General features: G+C 37.1%; 1 protein-coding gene and 1 long non-coding RNA gene across 2 annotated transcripts in view; one reads left to right on the top strand and one right to left on the bottom strand.

Annotated features, from left to right (window-relative positions):
- Positions 1-24,172, top strand: part of astn2 (astrotactin 2) — an 824,937-nt gene that overhangs the window by 198,345 nt on the left and 602,420 nt on the right. The window lies entirely within an intron of this gene.
- Positions 1-24,172, bottom strand: part of LOC115429260 (uncharacterized) — a 957,019-nt gene that overhangs the window by 711,538 nt on the left and 221,309 nt on the right. The window contains exon 2 of the long non-coding RNA XR_003936751.1: positions 14,502-14,506. This is a non-coding gene — a long non-coding RNA (uncharacterized LOC115429260). The remainder of the gene's footprint in view (positions 1-14,501; positions 14,507-24,172) is intronic.

Here is a 24,172-nt window from a genome sequence, read left to right as displayed (position 1 = left end):
CTGTATGAAGTCAGCTGTTAATTTATTATTATTTGAAATACTGCTTGTTTGAAGCCAGTGTGTGAATCTAATTTCAGCTTCATAACAGGTCAAGCCCACCTGTGTCCACGCAATCACACAACAAATCCTTTCCATTTCAGATGTGGTTTTTATGTCTTCGTCGCTGCCTCTCAGCCTTTCTGCTGCTCAGTGGGTGATTTCTGCTGAGTGGGGTGTCATAGATACCCTCTGTTTTAGTCCTTTGTTTGGACTGTGTCTGGGCCAGTCCCTGACTTAGCTCAGTGCATTATCCAGGTAAAACTGTGCATGCAATTAAGGTAGGCAGGGGACAGTCTTTACTAACAAATTAGGATTTAAGGTTGAGACGTCTCTTTAAACGGTGATGCATAAATTAGGAGATATTTACTGCTGGGAGTTAGTCCATCCTGCTGCATATCTCATTAACCTCTTTGAACTCCAAAGATAACACCACAAAGCTGTGCCGTACTAACTAACTTAGGCTGCCAGTGGCAGACTCATCTGGCTTTTCTCATCTCTTCATCTGGTTCTATATATTGCTATTGATTCATCCCCGTTCTGGTCGTTCTTTTAATAGCCATTTAAAGCACAGTGATTAAAGTCTTGGGAAATTCTTCCATTAATGTATATTTGAACTGCTTGTTTTTCCTCTCCCTAATGATAGCAGATGCGTTTCGCTAGCAGCCATTAATGACTCAAGCACCAATTGGGAACATCTGTGCTATCTGAATTGTGCTTGAAAGTGTCATTCAGCCTCGTGTCACGTATTAGTGTCTAAATAAACTAAGTCGTACGCTTCGATTGCAGGACCTACTGCTGAATTAAAAGTCAATGTGACGTGTTCTGCTCAGACTCTTGTGTTTTAACCCTGAGGGAATGCATACTATACATAACGTGGAAACATGTTATGTGGAGCTGCCGGTGGAGTGAGGATATGTTACTGTTTGATGGGGAAATAGAGGGAGGGCACGTGAGGGGGGGTTGACGAAAGTGAGGTTTTGATTGCATCTGGCACTGTCGGACAAAGACTACCTTCCCCTTCAGCTGCTGGCGCTCGCTGACAGGTCTACTCTTGCAAGCTGTTGTGGTAACACTTGGCCGACAGCTGCAGATACAAATAAAGGCCTCACTTCAAGCTAAACGACAGGGAATATAACAAGGGCTGAGGCCCCATCTGCCTCTCATGGAGGTTTACAGGCAAAACCACACACTAACACATAAAAGCACCTATGATCACATGTAGCTCCACGTGGTACCTCGCTCAGCTTTCAAGGCAACAGTATATTTCTTTCCCCACTTCGCTGCTTTGTTCTATATGTGCTTTCGAAGTGGCTATTACCACACTACAGTAGGACTAACTTTCTCATTTGTTTATTACCACAGAGCCAATCAGCGCCCTCGTTCTATCCTGTGTAGAGTGGTAACCTGTCACCCTGCTGCTGCAGTACTGTGGCAATTCACATCACACATGGGCCTATCCGGTTACAGGAAAAGGCTACGGTACCAGTTACTGGACGTCCAGACGACAATGCTTGTGATGTTTTTCTTTTGCTGATTCTAAAAGTTTTGTGCCCATACACATATTGTTTCAAGAAATATCTGCGTTCAGGTGGAAATGGGAAAACTGGGTTAAAACGGTGTAATACGTATGCCACACCTATATGTGGCGCTGCACACAAACCCAGACAGAGCCGCAGGATACACTAAAATCACAGAAGAATGCAGTGGGCATGTGCATGAGGTTATGCCCGGGGTTTTCTTTTTCTGGTCACATGGTACTATGGTGTCATCGTTTCCAAAAAGTGGTGTTTACCTATCCATATGGCAATGTGAGGACAGCGTTTTGAGATTTTTCCGCTCTGGGTCCCGTTCTCCAAAAATACCCTTTCAGGGCACCGACAAACGTTGGTGTTATGTGGATGAAAGGCTGAAACAATATTAAACTTTTGCAGATTGACATAATTCCGTTGTCATGTGTACGGGGTGTAAATATATATATATATATATATATATATATATATATATATATATATATATATATATATATATATACATATATATATATATATATATATATATATATATATATATATATATATATATGACCACTGTACTGTGGCAACAAGAGGATAATGACTTCATGGAACAGTATTGAACAGAGATTGGCTCTGTGGCACAAAATTACTTGTTGCCACGTTACTGCTTATTGTCACAGTACAAATGCTGACATTTGCTCTGTGGCATTAGACAAACTAATGTTTCATGCCACAGTACTGTGGCCATTGTGTAGCCATTGCCTAATTATATTTATGTTAAACCTCTCAAAAAAAAATCTGTTTACCACACACTGCTCTTTACAAGAACACACTATTGTCCACACTCTGTTGCCCATGTCTTTATAGAGGCAGAAATCCATTCCCTACACCTTTCAGACCCCAGACCTTTCTTTTTTCCCCCCTTAAACAAAGTCACCCCAAGGGCCTCATTGTCCAGGCCCTCTTATTGCCTTGTTATCAACAGCAGTAGCAAGCCAGTACTGGCCCCTTGTGACACCACTGCAAATATTGGCATTACCTTTCTAATCATATTGCTTTCTCTGAAATGTCACTGAGGAAGGCATGTGTGCTTACAGTCAGCTCACACTGCCTCAATGTAAAGATCTTTTTTTGTCTCTTTTAAAAGCAAACGAAAGAGTCCTAATCTAGTGTGGTTTGGTGGAGCGGTGTGAAGGAGTGAGGGGCTGTGCAGTATCTTCTCTTCCAGCAGTACTAATTTACCACAGTAATGAGCAAGCAGCCGTGCATGGTCATCAGGCAATTATATTTGGTTACCATGCAAACAGTAAGCATCACGGGATGTCATTATACAGAGAAATATACCCAGGCTCCTTTACATTGGTAGGGACAGAAAAAATTCTTGCCATTATCTAAATGCACGCTTTTTTTTTCGGAGTATGAGTGTAAATGCATAATACTTTTCCTCAAGGGACGGCTTCCTGGAGAAAAAAAAACAGAAGTATTGATTTTTTTTTTCTTTTTTTTTTCAGTATTCAGTTTTATTATTTGGTTTATTTGTCAGTTTATGAGGTGTTATTATATCAAACCAAATGCAGGGACAATTGTATCTAGCCTCCTATGTAATTGTTTTTGTTACAATTTGCAAAGATACTCACTGACACAAGCCACCATATATTAATAAAGAAATAGATTTTCAAAAGCCTCATTTACCTTAAACCATATAGATGCGGAAAACAAACAGAGTGAGACAAGTCAAAACAAAGAGAAGTACTTTCACTGATAGCAAATGCCAAAACAAATTATGCGTGATTATATTCTGAGATGCCCACTGGGTAGTATAATGGAAAATGCTTAACTGAATGCCCTGTTGGATTTTGGTAAATATGGATGTTTTTTATCAGCTGCACTGGCCATAACTGGATGAGACGTAATGCATGAGTCTCATCTCTATTATTGAGCGAAACCAATTTGATCTTTGTCACATTCTCAGGACTCTGTGGTGTGAAATAATCGTATAATTTCACTGTCAAATAAACTGGAGGTCACAACACTAGAAGATGAAAAGGAACTCTTTGGTTTTAAGAATCAGTGGGGAACAGTGCTTGAAAGTAACATGTTGACAGTCTTGACAGTCCAGCAACTGATGCGTATAAAGATGGACCAATTAATTCATTTGACAGAGTTGATTACTTGGCAACAATATGACATTTACACTATTAGTATCAGCAGAACTTGTCTTTAATTGTGGATGACTAATACAAAGCAGTCGCTACAGGAAAATAAAAAGCCAGTACCTCAAGAAATAATGAGGAAAAAAAATACTGTGGATAAACTTCTATCATATAAAGATACGACTGGTTTAGCACAATATACAATTCTATGACAAATTTAATACATCTAACAAAATAATCTGGGTATTTTCAACTTTTGCTGTATCTGATGTATTTTTGTGCGATTTCAGTCAGCATATATTCGTTTGTAGAAACATATCAGCAATTCCAGAAGAGTCAAATCTTTTACCATAAAGTCCCTTTTGAGAAAGTAAGGGGTTTCTATCTGTGAAAAGACAAAAGAGTTTTAAAGTTGAAACAATCAAGGAAGTGATGAGATTGTATTAACAGTGCAATGCAAATGTGTTTAAAGCTGCAGTGCTGGATAGATTTTACATGTCCCGGGGGGGGGGGGGGTCTCATCATTACCTTTTAGCATGTTGTAATTTAATTGGAGAGGACAATTCTGCATCTACAATGGGATACTCTGAGTTTGTCTGACAGGTAGGAAGGTTAAATACACTCTGTGATTGACAGCTACCAATCGCTGATCAGATTCTGTTATGCCGCGATTCCACTACGTCACGTGTCAAACACGCGGCCCGAGGGCCAAATCCGGCCCACCAAAGGGTCCAATCCGGCCCGTGGGAGGAATCTGTGAAATGCAAAAATTACACTGAAGATATTAACAATCAGTGGTGTCAAAATAATTTCAGGTTCCACATACAGACACACACATTCCAATTAGATTTCAAGTGGGTCAGATCAGTAAAATATCATAATAACCTATAAATAATGACAACCCCAAATTTTCTCTTTGTTTTTTGGTGTAAAAAAATAAAATTACATGAAAATGTTTATATTACCAAACTATACTTTTACAAAAAATGTGAATAACCTGAACAAATATGAACAAACGGAAATGTCTTAAGAAAAGTAAATGCAACTTTACCAATATTCTGCTTGTTACTAAATGTTTTATGCGATTATAATGAACTTGTGTAAATGATAAACTGATAAACTGAGACATAATATTGTTAAAATTGTACTTGTTTTTCTTAAAACAAGTCAAGTTGTTCATGTTATTCAGATTTTTAAGGAAACTTTGTAGATGTAAACCTGATCATAATAGAATTTTACTTTTTTTACTGTTATTTTACTGGTCCGGCCCACTGGAGATCAAATTGGGCTGAATGTGGCCCCCGAACTAAAATGAGTTTGACACCCCTGCACTACGTGGAACGTAGTGCAGGGGTGAGTCGACTTGGCTCGGCTTGAGTCGACTTGGGTACCAGATACTATTCTTGGAGACTGTTTCCATTACAGGATACTACCGACTTTACAGTACCTGGACATCATAATGATGCTGTGCATTACTTCTGTGTCGTCTACTCAGAGAGTCGCCGATACACTCGTTCGTTGCGTGTTGTCTTGTCAAGTTCATGCTGAATTTTTACGTCGGCCACCAAAGACTGAATCTCCTGACTGAATGGTGTAGTTTTGCGGGCTGTTATCATGTGGATTTACCTACTGCTATATTTACTGTAAACTTCCGCATCTGTTTTTTGTAAAACGGTGGGTCACAGAGACAACTCTCTGACCAATCAGTGGTCTGCAGTGTTTAGTATCTGGTCCCCAGTCTTGGAAACTAGTACCAGGTACCAGATTCTAGGTCCTTTTCGTAATGAAAACGCAAAAAGGCCGAGTCGAGCCGAGCCAGTACCACATAGTGGAAACGCGGCATTAGATACGACCCAGATGTGGTTCTCACGTTCTATATGTGTACTTAGTGTTTTTATTCGGACCAAGAGGAAAGAGTTGCAGAGGAATTTTTGCACATTTTCCCCATTGTTTTGGCTCCTGCATTTTAAAAGATGAGATAGGAGATCCTGGAAAAACGATTCGAGCAAGCTACATTTTGAAAACACACAATCCAAAAGTCCAAACCCCTTTCTTCAGACTTCCCCCTGAAGCCACGCCTCCAGAGTACCAGAACGCGCAATGCTTGTTCCCGAGGGTTTACGAGCACTGCACAGCATTAGTTCAGAAGCATCTGGCTTCGTTTCCTGTACAAGTGCTCCAAGCCTCTGAGAACATGTGATTTGTGAATGAAGAGGGGTTCGTGCTGGGGGGGTTACAAATGGCAGCTGAGTTTGATAGACATATCACCATTCAGTCATTTCAATGGGATGGTTAAAATGATTGGATGCTGTTTTTGCAGTCCTGTCTGTTCCACAGATGACTAAATTGTTTTAAATTTTTGTGTTAGAGCGTTAAATTAATTGGTTGAAATCGGGGTATGAAGGGGATTTTAAGCAATATAGTAAAAAATGCGCCAGGAAAACATCTCCTACCCTACCTTTAATTGTGCAAATGAGCACAGATCGAAACATGGTTTTGTGCAAAAAATTACCAATTCTATTTATCAAACAGTGTAAATTATAAATAAAGGCTGGATTCTGATACAAATCTCATTCAGAAAGAGAAAAAAATACTTTTTGCTATGGAGAGAGATTGCTGTGGAGGCTTTGGCAGCTATTTGAGGAAATACATAACTTTGAATTTGGATTTACTCATGTATGTATCACTTTGAATTACATGTCTTGTCTAACTGTTTTTCAGCCTGTCATAATCAGGTATTTAGTTTCCGTTAACAGATTTATTAGTTATTAATGTGTTGTTGTCCAAAACTATTACATGAGATGGCATTGGTCTGTTAGCCTTTAAAAAATGCCATTCATTTACATGGCAGTGTAAACAGCTGCTATTTTAAGAACCACAGAAGGAAGGACTGTGTTTGTGTAAAGATAACAGTAAATCATAATTTTGTTGTAATTTCCTCAATAAATAGTCAGCAAAACAACATTTACATTCTAGAACTAACATTTTATGACTTTTCATTTGCTTTGCCTTGATCCATTCTTTGTTATACATACATTTCGTGGCTAGTTTTGTGTGCCTGTGCTAAACTATATTTACTATTATTAAGAAAAGTGTAAATGTATTGTCAACTCGACAACACTTTTATGTACTTTTATTCTTTTTACTCCCTGCATAATATGAAAAGGCAAACATGCTCGGAGAGGCTCATCCCTACCTTCGTCATAAACTGTTGTCACCTTAATGAGGAGATGTTTGCAGGTATTGCCCATAAAAAAGAGCTTTCCTCCCAGAACTGGAATGTCATTTATCTGGGTAAACTGTGCAATGAATGCAGATTTTATCCATTTGTATAGGCCCCTGAGCCCAAGAGAGCCTGAGTCAGACTTCTTGTTAGGCTGACAGAGAGAGGAAAGTGGTGGGAGTAGGGCATGGACCAAAGCTAGAAAAAGACTGTGAGAGAAATATTGGGTGGGCGGGAGCTCCACACTAGCAAATCAGCCCTAATTCTGTTATAATTCACAAGGCCAGGGCTCAAGACAGCGCTATCTGCCCTCAAGTCTTTTCCCCATGTGTGATAGACTATTGTGGCGTGTAAAGGGGGAGGATGTAGAGGCGGGGTAATGAAGGGATAGAACTCGAGACTGTGGAATAAGGGGATGGGGAACGGGATGATGGAAACGTGTATTAGTTCCTATGGCAAGAGGGACAGAATGGGAAGGTCGACCCGGTGCTTTCCAGTTAAGCTGAGGGAGATTTTCATACAGTTTTCAATCAGACTGTAATCAGATTTTATGATTAGGTACGGGCTTTTGGTCAGTGTAATTTCTCTGGTGATTTCCGTAGCCTGAATACGGACTATTTTAAACAATTTAACTTATTTTGAACGTTTTCATTACAGGAATATGTACCTTTTGAGGATACCTACGCCTAGTTCTCACGTTATGTTTAACAAATTATATGGACAGAGGAGTTTAAGAAAATATCAGTAGACTTGAGCGTGACGATGTTATGTTTTGTGATACTGTTACAATTCTCAAAAGATCTTTCCATTTGTATATTACAGAGTTGACAGTGATTCATCAACCACTCTATATCTCAAGCCCTTTGACCCTGTCTCCCTTGATAATGTAAACTGAGACAGGAAGTGGCATAAGGGTGCACTATTAAATCATCTGATGGCATAAAAAAGTAGTTCTGTTAACATGGATTTGACATTATATGCAGTATATAATATACAGTATATATGATCTTGCTTGTAGTGTTGCAGTATATTACAACCAGAGATATAAAGCAGTAGAGTGCAGTTATGTTGTCATTGTATTTAACCCATAAAGACCCAGTGCTGCTTTTGTGGCAGTTCCAAAATGATATTTTCTCTATTTTTAACCTTCCGTAACTGATTTATCACCATTTATTCTAATATTATGCTCTGTATTTTACATTTTAAAGTGTAAATCAGATATTTTCCCTATATTAACCCTTTCATGCATGAATTAGGAGAACTATAGTAAATATTTTTTTTCCTGAGTGTTTTCATTCCTCTTTAGGCATGAAAAAAAAACAAAAAAACAATGTGATTTAATTTTTTTTAATGAACCTATTTTTCATGGAGTTACAAAAATGTCCACTCAGCTGGACACCATGTGTTTAATTTTTTTAAGCAAAGAAACATGTATTTAATACGCAATATCAGAAAGTTAAAAATGTGTGAAAACAATGAAATAAAAACATTTTTAATGCAGCTAATCTAATGTTTTCTCACATTTCATCATAATCAAATAGTAGCTGTTACTCAGTTCATAGAGGTAATATATGATTTTTTTTTGTATAAGAAAACTGCTAATTACAGTCTAACAATTTGCAATTGATTTACACTCAAACACGTTAGTGCAGATCAGGTTTATCAAGAATAGCAAAGTTACAGTAATGGCATGAATGTCAGTGTATGGGATGATGCAGTGTCCACTGTGTTGAATGATATGGAACTAAAACAACAAAACCCGTGAATATACAAGAGAACAGCTGGAGAATAGATGTCCACTGTAGTGACCACTATGCATGAAAGGGTTAATGTGCTGATCATGTAGATGTTCATAAAAGCTCAGATTAACGTTGAGGGTTATTATATCAAACACAGAGAAACATGAAGAAAATGTAACTTTTTTTGTAAAATATATCATTAACTGAGCACAAACCCAGTGTCTCCATCCAGTGAATCAATGCTGTAGAAGATGACAGCGTTTCCATGTTCACTATGCAGCCTCTGAACGTCCAAATGGGTCAGATCTGATGACGATGAAAAGATGAAAAACTGTATTTTACACCAGTTATTTACATGTATTGATAAGATTAATGCAGGGGTGTCAAACATGCGGCCCGGGGACCAAAAGGTCCAGTTTGGCCCCTGGGATGTTTTTGCCAAGTGCAAAAATTCCACAGTCTTGAATTGAATTAAGCAAAAAAAAATTTAGCTTGAAAGAGGAAAAAAATCTTGAACTAAGCCAAAAATAAATATTCAATTAAGTTAACAAAAAAAAAAAAAATCTTCAGTGAAGCCAAAAAAAATCTTCCATTAAGTAAAAAAAATCTTCATTTAAACCAAAAAAATCTCAAATTTAGCAAAAAATCTTGAATTAAGCCCAAAAAAATCTTCAATTAAGTTTAAAAAAAATCTTGAATTAAGCTAAAAAAAAAATCTTCAATTATTAATTAATCTTGAATTAAGCTAAAAAAATCTTCAGTTAAGTAAAAAAAATATTGAATTAAACCAAAAAAAATCTAGAATTAACTTATTTTTTTTCCCCTTTGTTTTAGTGCAAAAAATAACATTAAACTATGAAAATATTTACATTTGCAAACTATCCTGAAACAATAAACTGTGAATAACCTGAACAAATATGAACAACCTGAAATTTCTAAAGAAAATTAAGCACAATTTTAACAATTTTCTGCCTGTTCCTCAGTGTTTAGTGTCTTTGTAGATCTGATTCATAATGCACATGTAGAAAGGATGAGTTGAGGAATAATATTATTAAAATTGCACTAAATTTTCTCACGTTTTTAAATTTAAATTTCAGTTTTTTCAGGTTTTTTTTTTTTTTTTTGGATAGTGTATAAAAGTAAGTATTTTTGTAATTTAATGTTATTTTTTTTACACTAAAACAAAGACAAAAATTTAGAGTTTTCATTATTTATAGGTTATTATGTTATTATTTTTCTGGTCCGGCCCACTGGAGATCAAATTTAGCTGAATATGGCCTCTGAACTAAAATGAGTTTGACACCCATGGATTAATGGATCAACAGGTATTAAACATTTTAGATCAGTAAATGATTTCGGTCGTCGGTGTAGGTTTGGGTCTTTATGGGTTCAGTAGAGTTTTCAGGTATATGACAACGTTTCACTTAACTGTACTTCCTACTTGTTACATTTCCCCCCCAAAAAATATATATATATTCCTTAAATCAATACCATTGGAGGTTTAGGACAAAAGTACAACAATTATACGGTCATACAGACAGGATGCAATGTGGGTCCAAGTAAATGAACATGCATGGTTTCTCCAAGGTGAATTAGCAGAGTGGAAACTCTGAACACGGAGCCAAGTCCTGTCATTCACGCTGGGACTTCTAGTTGGACAGAGAGAATGGGGAGCAGATGCTAGGACACATGCCACTTTAGCTTCCTGCTGGGGGAGAGGGACAGGAGATATTCATGCAACATCGAGAAGAGGTAAAGAAAAAGAAATATAAAATGAGTAGGAGGTTGTCAAGTGAAAGACAGAATACAAAAACGATCTTGCTTTGTCTTGGAGGTCTTTGCATCCGTACATAGTGAATGAACAAGGCTGTTAAAGGTGTGTATTTGCATATCTGGGGAGTCTGGACCATATTATATACTACCATATGTGTATTCTGCCGTAATAGATTTCCTTCTTTCCACTCCTCTTTATGTTCCCTGTCCTTTTTTTTCCACTGTTAGTGGTGCATGTGAGCATTTCACAGAGGCATTATGTGTGATAGAACACAGTAAACCTGACTGTAGCCTGTTCTGTCCTCAGAGCAGGAGGTGAGTGCTTACCGGGGTTCATCGAGCCGCTGCTGCCACTCACTGTGCACAGATGGTGGCTGAACCGCAGAGCATGTGTTGGATGTGTTGGCTCTGAGCTGTGCTGCTGTGCTGCATAAAGAAGCTTATTAGGATCACAAGGGAGTCATAGACGTGCCAGATATGAAGAACCAGTCTCTTCCATAGATCCTGCATCTCTACAGGAGCTATTGAACCAAGAGTAACTAGGGGATCAATATGATTGATCATCAAACTTCCTTGCTGTTAAGGAGTTAGATGTGGTGTAAAGGTCTGAGCTGTATTTGCATTGATAGTGTAAATTAGGGGTGTCAAACTCATTTTAGTTCAAGGGCCACATTTAGCCCAATATGACCTCAAATGGGCTGCATCAGTAAAATAACAACATAATAACATAAATAATGTAAAATCCAAACATAAAAAAGAAAATTACATAATGAAAATGTTTACATCTACAAACTATCCTTTCAAATAATGTGTAAAACATGAACAACCAGAGATTTCTTAAGAAATATAAGTGCAATTTTAACAATATTGTGCCTCAATATATCATTTTATTAATTAATTACCTCCGCCAAGGAGGTTATGTTTTTGCCAGGGTTTGTTTGTTTGTTTGTTTGTCTGTCCGTTAGTGTGCAACATAACTCAAAAAGTTATGGACAGATTTGGATGAAATTTTCAGGGTTTGTTGGAAATGGGATAAGGAAGAAATGATTAAATTTTGGTGGTGATCGGGGGTGGGGGGGCCCACGGGGGGGGCCACTGATCGTTAGTGTGCAACATAACTCAAAAAGTTATGGACAGATTTGGATGAAATTTTCAGGGTTTGTTGGAAATGGGATAAGGAAGAAATGATTAAATTTTGGTGGTGATCGGGGGTGGGGGGGCCCACGGGGGGGGCCACTGATCAGCCTTGGCGGAGGTCTGCGCTCTCCGAGTGCTTCTAGTTAATTTATTTATTTATGACATGCAAAGAAACAAAACAAAGCAAAATAAGACAAAAACAACATAACATTTAAATGAACAGAGTCTATCTTCAAGTATGCATGGTCGAAAAGGAATAGGAAAAAGTATAAACTTATTTAATCCTACCCCTCAAGTGCTTTTACACCTTTATCAATAACTTAATACATGAATCCAACAATACATTTTTTCTGAATTTAGCATTTAACCCACAACTAATAAATAATGCACTAACTGAATTATGCAGAACAATATTATCATGGCAGTACAGTCATACAAACAGACATCAACAGTTATTTAACAGTACATTATCCATAAACATTACAACTCTCATATTACAGCTCTACAAAGACACACAACCTTAAGTAAAAGGCATAACATAGTTCAAATTCCACTTATTTTTCTTCAAGATTTTTCATGTTGTTCATATTTGTTAAGTTTTTTCACATATTATTGTTAAATGGTAGTTTGTTAATGTAAACATTTTCATGTAATAATTTTTTTTACACCAAAACAAAGAGTTGTCATTATTTATGGGTTATTATGGTAGTATTTTACTGATCCAACCCATTTGAGATTGAATTGGTGTGTTTATTACGGTGGCCCACAGGTGCAACAGCCCAAAAAATTATTCACTATAAGAAAAAAAAGAGAACAGCCCAAAAAAATTATCCACTATAAGAAAAAAAAAGAGAACAGCCCAAAAAGTTATCCACTATAAGAAAAAAAAAAAAAAAAAAAAATAGAACGGCCCAAAAAATTGTCCACTATAAGAAAAAAAACCAAAACATCATTCATGTTTTCAATTAAGGGGGGACTGTTTACCTGAAAGGTCTCTTGCTTTAAAATTAAGGCCACAACAAAACATAAAAGCATAGGCTGAACATTTTTAAGGCTTTCAGCTAATGTGGCTAATGCTAACGAAGTAACCCACTAAAAGTGGAGGTCGGTGCACTAAAAATAAAGTTATTTAAAAAACAGTGGATAATTTTTGGGCTATTCTCTTTTTTTTCCTTATAGTGGATACATTTTGGGCTGTTCTCTTTTTTTCTTATAATGGATAATTTTTTGGGCTGTTCTCTTTTTTTTTCCTTATTGTGGATAATTTTTGGGGCTGTTGTCTTTTTTTCCTCATTGTGGGTAATTTCTTGGGCTGTTCTCTTTTTTTCTTATAGAGGATAATTTTTTGGGCTGTTCTCTTTTGTTTGTTATTGTGGATAAATTTTGGGCTGCTCTCTTTTTTTTCTTAGAGTGTATATTGTTTTGGGCGGTTGTCTTTTTTTTTTCTTATAGTGGATCATTTTTTGGGCTGTTCTCTTTTTTTTCATATAGTGGACAATTTTTTGGGCTGTTCTATTTTTTTTTTCTTATAGTGGATAATTTTTGGGCTGCTCTTTTTTTCTTAGAGTGTATATTTTTTTGGGCTGTTGTCTTTTTTTTTTCTTATGGTGGATAATTTTTTGGACTGTTGTCTTTTTTTTCCTTATTGTGGGTAATTTTTTGGGCTGTTCTCTTTTGTTTCTTATTGTGGATAAATTTTGGGCTGCTTTTCATTTTTTTCTTAGAGTGTATATTTTTTGGGGCTGTTGTCTTTTTTTTTCTTAGAGTGGATAATTTTTGGGCTGTTCTCTTTTTCTTCTTATAGTGGATATTTTTTTGGGCTGTTCTTTTTTTTTCTTATAATGGATAATTTTTTGGGCTGTTCTCTTTTTCTTCTTATAGTGGATAATTTTTTGGGCTGTTGCACCTCTGGGCCACCGTAGTTTATGGAACCTGAACCAGTTTTTTTTTTTTTTTTTTTTTATATCCTTGATTTTTAATATCTTCAGTGTAAATTTTACATCTCACAAATTCATCCCACAGGCCGGATTGGACCCTCTGGCAGGCCTGTTTTAGCCCATGGCCTGTATGTTTAATACCCCTGGTGTACATTATTTGTGCATTTGCTGCTTTAAACAGTTCTCCTAAAACTCTGTCACTTGAAAACAGGATGGGACAAAGTAAACATGCATTTTTTCAAGTGGTGCAGTTAGTGTTGTGCAATTCAGTATAAAATACTGATGTATTTGTGTGTTTTAATTCCTTTCCATTTTGATGATTGACTAAATACACACGACAACAAGCAGAGATTGAGCTGGTAAACATTTATTTCAGTTATTGCATTGTTTCAGTCCTGAATAGCAGTATTTACAGGTAATGTTGCATTTCTCTGTTTTCTGTTTTTAATTTTAATTGGAATGTGTAAGCCACTCATGCATCTGCCTCGACATCTGCTTTCAGAGGCTCATCTTTCTGAGGATTGGGCCGAATAGAGGTGACATATCTGAGGAATGCATAGTGACAGTACTATTTCTGTCCTCAACTGAAGAAAAAAAAAAAAAAAAGACAGCATCAAAATGAAAAGTCACACGAACAATACCAAGATTACAAAAACATATTTAGGTCGAAAAAAATCACAGCACAACACCTACACAAACACATTGGGTGAGCAGTGTGTTTCCTATTTATCTGAATACCAGGGTGTTAATGAGCAGACGCTAAATTGTTCCTGAGTGATTCTTCATCAAACTGACATAAGGAAACTTTAAAACAAGCAGAGGTGTCATGACTTAATAGAAAATTATTTCTGCAAGCACACAGAAAAGGGAAATGCATTTGTGAAATCCACTTCTCAGTGAAGTGGATTTCAGTAAAAAGATTGGAAAGTATCAAATAGTCAGATTGAATGACAGTTAAATTTTTTTATCTCAGGGTTTTCAGGTACCTTATCTCCATCCCCTCTACATGTATACGTTGGTCAGTGGGTCTGTCTCTTTAACCCTTTCATGCATGAATTATGAGAACCTTAAAGGTCCCGTATTATGCAAATCTCACTTTGTGAAAGTTTTCTTACAGTAGTGTGTGTTGCAGTAGCCTCATTATGAGGTTCGAATTTGAAAACTGTCTGTTTCCTCCCTGCCTTGCTACACCACATTTTGTGAAAATGCCTGCTCAAACGGCCGAGTTTGAGTTGGGTCCGCTTATGACGACATAAGCGGATTTAACTCCTCCCCCTGACTGTGCCCCCACCCTGGCAAAGTACCTCTTGGACAACAAACATGGCGAAGGCGAGACACGCAAGTTGTGGTGTTGTTGGCTGCACACACCAACACGATAGTTTATTTTTGCTCCCCACTTCCGAGCCTCTCCGTAAAAAGTGGCTGGATTCTATCTGTGATGGTCATGTACCAAACAACATTCCCAAACGCTTGTATGTGTGTGCCCGGCATTTCACGGACGACTGTTTTTCGAACATGGGCCCGTACAGCTCCGGCTTAGCACAAAGACTCCGAATCAAGAAGGACGCAGTACCAACGCTTCGTGACCCAAGTACAAGTGTGGGAGATGTAAGTTCTGATCATTTTTTTGTATCTTTACTGCATAACCCTACATTACGGATAAGCTGGTGGTTGTTGATGTGTACGTCTAACGTTAGCATGGCAGCTAACATAGCTCGGTTACTGCTGCTAACGTTTGCGTCCCCGTTAACATGCAAGAGCTGATAATATCAAGAGACATTCAACAGAACTACTGTGAACACGGGCCTTTTGTGGTTGGCATCAGTATAGTTAGCATCAAGCTTGTTAGTAGCTGCCTGCATTAGTGACGGCAGGCGTCTTTCCGCGTCAGGTCCACGAACCCGACACAACACCGCCGTTTTCCGTCGGGGCTCAGTCACGCCTCAAGGCAAAGAAAGCCAGTGTTTGGAAAGACGTTCTGTCTGAGACATGTGTATGATGGCTTCACCGTCAACATTAGCGCGTAGTACAGCTAGCGTAAGCCGCGTCCTCTCCCAGAGAGGGGAGGGGGAGTGGGCGTGGACAGATGCGTTCATTTGCATACCCGGAAGCAGGCCCAGAAACAGCCTGTTCTGAGGAGGGCTGGTGAGAGTGACTTTTTCGACCGCTGAAACTCCAAAAAAAGGATGATTTTGGGGCGAACAAACTTAAATACTATGTTTTTGGGCTTCTGAGACCTATATGACGTGACTGAAAAATAGCATAATACGGGACCTTTAATTGGGTTTTTTTCCTCAGTATTTTTATTGCTGTTTAGGCATGAAAAAAACAATGCGATTGAAATTTTTTTTATGAACCTATTTTCCATGGAGTTACAAAAATGTCCACTCAGCTGGACATCACGCATTTAATTTTTGAAGCAAAAAAAAACATATTTAAAACCCATCATCAGAAAGTGATATACTGTGTGAAAACTATGAAATAAAACAATGCGATTGAAATTTTTTATGAACCTATTTTCCACGGAGTTACAAAAATGTCCACTCAGCTGAACATCATGCATTTAATTTTTGAAGCAAAAAAAAAAAACGTATTTAAAACCCATTATCAGAAAGTGATATACTGTGTGAAAACTATGAAATAAAACATTTTTCATGCAGCTAATCTGATGTTTTCTCACATTTTAGCATACTCTAATGCTATTTATTACTTACTTCATGCAAATAATATGCAAAAAAAAAAAAAAAAAACTGATAAAGAAAACTGTTAATTACAGTCTAATAACAATTAGCAATTGATTTAACACATGCTACTGCAGATTAGGTTGATCTAGAACAGCAAAGTTACAGGAATGGTATGAATTACAGTGTATGGGATGGTGCATAAGTGTCCACTGTGTTGGCTGATATGGAACTAAAACAACAAAACTCATGAAAATACAAGAGAACAGCTGGAGAATAACTGTCCAGTGGAGTGACCAGAATGCATGAAAGGGTTAAAATGCTGTATAGTTTGCTTATTGCAGTGTTTTTCAACCTTGGGGTTGGATCGGCTGGCATTCAAATGGGTTGCCTGAAATTTCTAGTAATTGATAAAAAAAAAAAAAAATTAAAAAAAAAAAGAACTTACTAATAAAAATATATGGTGAGTTGACAGAGACACAATCCCAATCCATAAAAGACATGACAAACTCTGAAGCTGAAACTGAAGCACTGTGGTACTGTTTATCTTTCAAATGTTCATTGTGGTCGGTTTCAGATGCTGCAGCTCTTTCATAATTCATAGTTTGAGTTCTTGTTTGTTCAGTATTAATTGTCAGCCTTGTAAATCCAAGCTGGACTGACTGTACATATCCTGACCAAGGAAAATAAAATTCTTACTTTGTGCAGTAATCTACACCTGGCTTTTCTGCCTCCGTCCATAATAATATACATTATATAGACTAAATGTCACCTAAAATTAACATTTATTTGTAACATAGCATAGCAAACTATTACATGATCCAAAAAAAAAAAAGTAATTTTAGCAAAAAAAAAGTTTCCGTTTTGAATGTCTGGGGTCGCCAGAAATTTGTGATGTTAAAATGGGGTCATGAGCCAAAAAAGGTTGGGAACCACTGGCTTATTGAAACAAGAAAATGCAAACTTAAGGACAAATGGTTTGAGAAAAACAGTTACTCAGGGTGGTTAAAATTGTTGCTTGGAAAGAGAGCTAAAACTATTAATTAATTAATGGATTCGAATTGATTAAAAAAATATTTGATTCCAATTTTACTGAATGAAAGCTTTGTTTCCTTAGTTTTGCTGCCACTAAACATTGGTTCCACTGTTGTGTTTCACACAGACACTTATTATGACACGCATGACGCCAGAATCAACACAAACAACAGAAGAGACAAGGACAAAAAGGCAGAAAATGTCCACATGTTGACTTTTCTACATTGGAACCATCACTTACTCTTTTAAACCTTTAAGCTTTAGTGCAAAAATTACAAATATTTCTTTATTTTTTTCAGTTGTTAGTTCCATCTTAGGTTGTTAGTAAGTTGGATCCAAATGTGTTGCAGACTGCAGTGCACATATTGTCTGTAGGTGTCATTTGACTTGTGTTTTGTTGTTTACATCTACAGATATTTTATATATACTTTCATAGTGATGTTATTGTTATTTCTATATAGATATTTTTTATATGTCTTTTTACTTTTATACTTTTTGTGGTTGTTTCAGCTGTTTATCATTTCCAGACATGTCTTTTTCACATTTTTTCCCCCCTATTCACATCAAATTAAATTGAGGCAAACAACCAATAGATTAATCAATTACAAAAATAATCAATAGCTGCAGCACTAGAACTAATAGACAGATGACAAATACAAGTCAGGCTTGTACAGAAGTGGCTGCAAGTGTGGCATCGACTTTCAGTTAATTATGTCAGTCTCTAAGGAATTTTTTCAGTAATCTACAACAGGACACTGAATTAGAGGAAAATATTTGACTGATCAGTCAATTACAAAAATATTCAATAGCTGCAGCTCTACGTGGAAATTCTAAGAAAGGAAACAGCGCAGTATGTCGTAGATGTTTCAGACTTGGGACAATGATTGCACAGACGTCAACAAGCCTCCTCTTTCTAAAACCAGCAGGTGTATTATAATGAACAATCCATCAGTGGATATGTTGGTAAAAAGTAGGGATGTCCGATATTGGCTTTTTTGCCAAAACCCGATATGCTGATATTCTCCAACGCTTAATTTCCAATTCCGATATCTACCAATACCGCTGCCGATATATGTGGGATATTAAACTAATTTTAGGTAACATCACATATCTCCTGTCATGGAATTAACACATCATGCCTAATTTTATTGTGATGCCCCATTGGATGCATTCTCAAATGCAACAAGGCTTTCAAAATGTAAACACTGTCTGTGCAAAGAATACATACTTCAACTTAAGTTGTGGAAAAAATGCCATATTTATTTATTTTCTCTCCCCCCCTCCATTAGTCTATTACAGTGTGGCAACTCTACTGTACAATTTTGAAAAATGCACATTTCTTTCAGCTACAAACAATGCTTCATTTACGCATCGGTAAATGCCGGCGAAATCAAGGCATTATTTATTGATTTTAATGATAGGCAAAAAAAAAAAAAAAAACAATAACGATATTCACCGATATTACATTTTTATGCCAATATCGGGCTGATAATATCAGTAGGCCGATATTATCGGACATCCCTAGTGAAAAGCATTTTCTGTTTCTGGAAGTTATTTTAGTATTCTTTTTTATTTTAATTAATTAGCCTCAAAATGCTCAAAATTAGCTCAAAATGAAAAAAAAAAAAAAATAGATAAATAGAAAAAAATCTTAGAGAAAAGGCATTGAAAGAAAAGATGAACAAGACACTGCTGCAATTACTTTTCATGTCAAAGCTACTCTAAGCAGATCCATCTTTTTCTTCCAGTCACAGATCAGACCTCCAAAACAATGCAGCCGTTGTGCCTCAACAGTCAAATATGAGCAATTGAAGAGAACCACATAATTAGGCAACTGTCATTAAAGGATTGATATTTTGCTTTTTTTTTTTTTTTGTGATTGATTTCATTTTTGATTTATTAATTTATTTCGACCATGCAAAGAAACAAAATAAAACAAACCAAAAGAAAATAAAACATTTAAATGGACAGAATCTATCTTCAAGCACATACAAGTCTGAATTTTGCATGGTCGAAAAGGAGTAGGAAGAAATGTAAACTTATGTAATCCCACCCCTCAGTGCTTTTACACCTTTATCACTAACTTGATACAAGAATTAAACAATGTAATTTTCCTAATTTTAACATCAAACCACAACAAATACATAATGCAGTAACTGAATTACACACAACAATATGATCATGGCAGTACAGTCATACAAACAGACTCAACAATTCAACCATTTTCTTCAATAATTACAGCAGATTTATCAGTACAACATCCATAAACAAACAGGCCTCATTGTCATTATTAAATACTGTACCTCTCAAGAATCATTTCTTTATATCTTTTTTTAAACTGAATTATGTTTGATATTTGTTTTATCTCCACACACAATTTGTTCCACAATTTTATTCCACAGATGGTGATACAGAAACTTTTTAACATAGTGCGTACTTTATGAATCTTTAAATTTAACTTTCCCCGTAAATCATAGCCTCCCTCTCTTTCACAAAACATTTGCCTGGCAGTAAGTTATTCTTTGCTTTATACATCATTTGAATAGTTTTGCATTCCACAAGTTCAATGAGCTTTAAAGTTTTAGATTGTAAAAATAGTGGATTTATGTGTTCACGAAAACCAACATTGTGAACGATTCTTATCGCTCTTTTTTGCAGTAGAAAAAGTCTTTGTAATGAACTTGTATATATACAGGGTGTCCCATAAGTCTCCATATATAGGAGACATAATGCATATGGTTCTAACATGTATTTCTTTATATTTCTTCTTTATAGTTCTTCAGCAGTGGAGGACACGCATTGAAATGTGTTCCCGACAAAATGGCAGTCATATAGAGCATATAATATAAATAAAAATGGTTTATGTCAAGAAACGTTTATTTTTCCTATGTATGGAGACTTATGGGACACCCTTTATTTCCCCATACCTCCGAATCATAACTTAAATAGGGTTTAATGGAATTGTGCATTTTAAAACATTTCCCTGTGGTCTACATAAACTTTAAATTTTATGCTTGGGGTCTAAATTCGTTAATTCAACTCCACCTGTCCATCTTTAACCCTATTTCTGAGTAATGACACCAGAAAAGGTCGTTTTGAGCGCTGGCCCTTTAAATGCACATGAGCCACTTCAGGCCCCACCCCCTCCAGGTTGTTGGCTGCGCTGCTCTGTCCCGTTCAACCAACAACTGATCATTTTAGGTAATCAGCTTGAAGTTTTGACATATTTTCAGTATGGACTACAACCGTTGCTGCTGATAAACAATTATGTCGTACTCTGAGAAATGTTCGTCTGAAGTCTTGGACTTATATGTGCAAATGTCATGATGTAACTAGTTATAGACGTAACAAATTAAGCAGGGATTGAAACAGGTTGTAGAAATCCACTTGATTTTTTCCAGAATTAATATAAAGATAGCTTTGCAGCACCTAGACTACATGTGTCAAACATGCGGCCCGGGGGCCAAATCCGGCCCGCCAAAGGGTCCAATCCGGCCCGCGGGATGAATTTGTGAAATGAAAAATTTACACTGAAGATATTAACAATCAGTGATGTCAAAATCATTTTAATTCAGGTTCCACATACAGACACATACAGTCAAATTAGATTCCAAGTGGGTCAGAACCAGTAAAAAATTATCATAATAACCTATAAATAATGACAACCCCAAATGTTCTCTTTGTTTTTTGGTGTAAAAATGTAAAATTACATGAACATGTTTACATTACCAAATGACACTTTTACAAAAAATATGAATAACCTGAACAAATATGAACAAATGGAAATGTCTTAAGAAAAGTAAATGCAATTTTACCAACATTCTGCCTGTTACTAAATGTTTTGTGTGATTGTAATGCACATGTGTAAATGAGAAACTGATAAACCGGGGCATAATATTGTTAAAATTCCACTTGTTTTTCTTAAGATAATTGAAGTTGTTCATGTTATTTAGATTTTTAAGGAAACTTTGTAGATGTAAACCTGATCATAATATAATTTTACTTTTTTCACTGTTATTATTTTACTGGTCCTGCCCACTTGAGATCAAATTGGGCTGAATGTGGCCCCTGAACTAAAATGACTTTGACACCCCTGACCTCGAGGGTTGAAATTCAAACTTCATGAACTATTTGGGTCCAAATACATAAATAAATGTACCAAAGACTAAGAAAAGTGGGTTTAGCAAAATATCACCTTTAAGTTTTGGGTCTTTAATTTTCAACCTGCACCAGAGAACTGAATTACGAGTGCATTTCAGAGTTCTACAGTCAGGGAACATTTCTCCAGGGAAGTGATCAGATGTTGGCTGGACTCCCTCGCCCTCTGAATGTAGAGTTTTCCGATTCTTGAAGCAGCTGCTTTATTGGGACGAAATATGGCCGTTTGTGCTGCTTCTGCATCCCACTGTGAACGGCAGTGGCCACAGATTCACTCCAAGACCTCCAACATACAGTCTGCAGCCAAAGAGGAGATGCACAGTTGACAGTGTTGCTTGTCATTTACTTACAGTTGTGCTAGATCGCCCTCACTGGTCTAATATTTTGGAATGACAGAAGACCTCAAGATTGTCCCATCATTGTCAGTGACAGAAAATATTCAGTTAATCCAAACCCTGCAGCAAACTATGTGAAATGACAGGATTGAAGACATTATTCAAAGCACTAGGAGCACATATTTTGCTCTATTTGGATTAAAGAACGGCATATTGCTGAAGTTAACACAAGCAGTACATTTCTGATCATGGTTCACAAGGCCCTGAACCACAGAAACAAATACCTGGACCATTTACATCCAGTATACTCTGTGGATCACATCTGATGGACGATGCAACAAATCAGAACTTCATCTATCAATGTGGACTTACTTTTTGCATACAAATATGGTCGATTTAGTTCACTGAGTTTCCAAGTGAATAACAACTATGGCAAGGACACTAAATTAAATTCAGAGCTGCCACAGTAGCTGGTTGGTTCAGTAATTCACCGGACAGTTTAATTAGTGAACCAGTCAAATTTAATTTCTACGTAGAGTTCAGCCACCAAAGTTTGTGCATAGAACACACAAACTTTCCAGGCAAAGGCAAAATTGACCAGTTTTGGATGATGATGGGGCGGCTGTGGCTCAGGAGGTAGAGCGGGTCGTCCAATAACCAAAGGGTTGGCTGTTTGAATCCCGCTCTGTCCTAGTCATGTGCTGTTGTGTCCTTGAGCAAGACACTTCTCCCTCCTTGCCTCCAGTGCTGCTACTCACACTGGTGAATGAATGTGTGTGAATGTTCGGTGGTAGTTGGAGCCCTGCTTCCATCAGTCTGCCCCAGGGCAGCTGTGGGCACATATGAAGTTTACCACCACCAGAGTGGGAATGTGTGAGTGAATGAATAATGGACACACTGTACGCGCTTTGAGTATGCATTCATAGAAAAACACTTTATAAATCCAGTCCATTATTATGATATATGACACTCTTCGTCTAGTCGTCTAGTTACATAGTATGCACTATTCTTGTCTTTTAATCCTACCCCCATCTAATTAATAGTGGTGGATGTATCAGTTCTGTGGTATCAAAATATGGATTCTCACACATAGTGTTGGGAATAACAGTGTTAAAAATAATGGCATTACTAACGCCGTTATTGTTTTCCAGTAACGGGTAATCTAATTCATTACTATTTGAAACGTTACAACGCTGTTAACGTTGCCGGCAGTGAAATGTGGTGCGTTACTTTGCACTGATATCTAACAGCTGTTATCCGTCCTGGTTCGCTCAGCCAGACACGGGAGATGTGACGTTCACGGACAAGTCGAATCTTTTGAACGGCTCTTTTAAGTGAACGATAAGAACTGATTCGTCAATGCACCGTTCTTATATTCAGATTGCCCACACTGCCTTCATGCTTCACCTGTGTGCCCCGTGAGTCTGAGTTGTCCACGCTGCCTTCACCTGAACGACTAATGACATCTCTGAATTTCAGTTGTCCGCAGCACACCCCATTCACTTGAACGCAGCTATGTGCGCAGCTAACTTAGAGGAGTTATCAGTGAGTCTGACTGACTGGACTGAAGACGTTTACTGCTGGATCAGGGAGGAGCAACTGAAAAAAAAAGATGTGGGATTAACTGGAGGAGCATCTTCTTCCTATAAATGCAGATATGCATTTATGTGGTGGAAAAGCCGGGCCCTGGTGGACCCCAGCCTCACCACAGTTATGGTATGAAGTACCTGTCTGCTGTTGTACTCTATGCAACGAGCCATGAAACACACTCAAAAATCAGTTTCCTTTTACACATTTTAAGTTTTTTAAAAAAGGAACGCGATAATTACTTTCCTAGTAACTAGTTACGTTCCATTAGTTAGTTCCATAACTAATTCAGTTACTTTTTTTGGAAAAGTAATTAGTAACTATAACTAATTGCTTTTCAAAAGTAATTTGCCCAACACTGCTCACACACAACTCATTTGAGGATTGATTACACTAATAAAGGAGTGATGTTAATTAATAAATGCCAAACAGAAGCACCTGTGTCATGTCTGAATCTTATAGGGTAACTTACTTCAGGGTGTGGTGGCAGGTATATGGTGGTGGAATTGTTGTCTTTGGGCTTGTGTTATGGTATATGTTTTGTTTTTTTGTGAGTGATGTGCTGTATTCTTGTGGCTGTACAGATTATGAAAACAATTTTCCTGTGAAAGACAAATAAACATATCTGTCTGTCTGTCTGTCTGTCTGTCTGTCTGTCTGTCTATCTATCTATCTATCTATCTATCTATCTATCTATCCTATCCGTCCGTCCGTCCGTCCGTCCGTCCGTCCGTCCGTCCATCCATCCATCCATCCATCCCCGACAGCGTAATATTCCAGTTAGCTGTTTTTAGCTGCTAGCAACAGTTCAGTCTGCAGCTGTGGATGTCTGGAAGGAGAGCATGGCTGAGAGAAAGAGGT

The sequence above is a fragment of the Sphaeramia orbicularis genome, chromosome 12 (assembly GCF_902148855.1).
Source record: "Sphaeramia orbicularis chromosome 12, fSphaOr1.1, whole genome shotgun sequence".
NCBI lineage: Eukaryota > Metazoa > Chordata > Actinopteri > Kurtiformes > Apogonidae > Sphaeramia > Sphaeramia orbicularis.
This window is presented reverse-complemented; position numbering and strand designations above follow the sequence as displayed.